The sequence below is a fragment of the Sinocyclocheilus rhinocerous genome, unplaced genomic scaffold (genome assembly GCF_001515625.1).
Source record: "Sinocyclocheilus rhinocerous isolate Xijiao unplaced genomic scaffold, SAMN03320098_v1.1 scaffold382, whole genome shotgun sequence".
Classification (NCBI taxonomy): Eukaryota; Metazoa; Chordata; class Actinopteri; order Cypriniformes; family Cyprinidae; genus Sinocyclocheilus; species Sinocyclocheilus rhinocerous.
This window is the reverse complement of record NW_015642829.1, coordinates 199729-200592: the sequence shown is the minus strand read 5'-3', so window position 1 is coordinate 200592 and position 864 is coordinate 199729.

Sequence of the window (864 nt, the reverse complement as noted above, 5' to 3'; positions counted from 1 at the left end):
CTTTGTCAACTTATTCTACTAACCCTAAACCTACCCTAACAGTCTACTCTGAGAGTTAGTATACATGTAATTGCAAATTAATGAGAATTAGTTGACATGTAGTTGACATGTAGTTACAAAGTTACTTATAGTTAATAGAATGTCTAAAGTGGACTATCGAAATAAAGTGTAACCAAATGTAATTACTACAATGCTAATTTCTCACTAGAAATGAAAAACAAACATTTACACACCAACCACTAAATTTCAGAAATTTTATTTTTCAGCTCAACTGTCATTCAATGCACAGCATAGTGGGATATCATAGGCAGTGAAGGATACATCAAAATATGTTTCAAATGAAAGCATCGCAGTAGACAGGATGTTACACAATCACTAGTCTCGCGTAGCCAGACCTTCAGACTGACGGCTGAAGGTCTGGAATCCATGGCAGCTTTCATTGGCCAAGGCCCGCCCATGAGGCCGTTTGACCGACATGTCAAACAACCAATCACAGTTCGTTTCGTTCATTGCCACGTTTCGGGGTGTGAAAATGTCGCCACAATAACAGACCGGTGTGTAAAACTCTCGGATGTATTTTAAAGATTCTATGCCGCGAACTTTAAATATTTCACATACTTTTGAAAATCCAGCGTTTAGTTGATCCTGATAAGCACTCGTCGTCACAGTTGTAAACACGACTGCTTTCTTCTTTTGTGAGGGGGTTTGGCGGCACGGCATCTTTGTTTCCAGGTGTAACGTTAAAGAACGCGCCACACACATCTCCCGGAAATCCTGTATAATTCAACCAATCCGATGACGACTTCGACACTCCTGAAGCGTTTCCACTTTTGTGTCCCATATGCATCAGACGTTTAGCCAACG